The sequence below is a fragment of the Nematolebias whitei genome, chromosome 11, assembly GCF_014905685.2.
Source record: "Nematolebias whitei isolate Nwh7 chromosome 11, NemWhi1, whole genome shotgun sequence".
In the NCBI taxonomy this organism is placed as follows: domain Eukaryota; kingdom Metazoa; phylum Chordata; class Actinopteri; order Cyprinodontiformes; family Rivulidae; genus Nematolebias; species Nematolebias whitei.
In genome coordinates, this window is record NC_056508.1 from 40,185,700 (window position 1) to 40,186,303 (window position 604).

General features: G+C 52.0%; 1 protein-coding gene across 3 annotated transcripts in view; it reads right to left on the bottom strand.

The window, feature by feature from the left end:
• The window catches only part of cdk11b (cyclin-dependent kinase 11B), a 27,491-nt gene that overhangs the window by 19,767 nt on the left and 7,120 nt on the right, over positions 1–604 (bottom strand). The window lies entirely within an intron of this gene.

A 604-nucleotide genomic window follows, 5' to 3' on the forward strand; every position in this document is an offset into this window, starting at 1 on the left:
GCTCAGAGTAGGATGCTAACGGCTCAGAGTAGGAGGCTAACGGCTCAGAGTAGAAGGTTAACGCTCAGAGTAGGATGCTAACGGCTCAAAGAAGGATGCTAACGGCTCAGAGTAGGAGGCTAACACTCAGAGTAGGATGCTAACGCTCAGAGTAGGAGACTAACGGCTCAGAGTAGGATGCTAACGCTCAAAGTAGGATGCTAACGCTCAGAGTAGGAGGCTAACGCTCAGAGTAGGATGCTAACGGCTCATAGTAGGATGCCAATGGCTCAGAATAGGATGCTAACGGCTCCGAGTAGGCTGCTAACGGCTCAGAGAAGGAGGCTAACAGCTCAGAGTAAGAGGCTAACGCTCAGAGTAGGATGCTAACAGCTCATAGTAGGATGCCCACGGCTCAGAATAGGAGGCTAACGGCTCAGAGTAGGCTGCTAACGGCTCAGAGTAGGATGCTAACGGCTCAGAGTAGGATGCTAACAGCTCAGAGTAGGATGCTAATGGCTCAGAGTAGGCGGCTAACGGCTCATAGTAGGAGGCTAACGCTCAGAGTAGGATGCTAGCGGCTCATAGTAGGATGCCAACGGCTCAGAATAGGAGGCTAACGGCT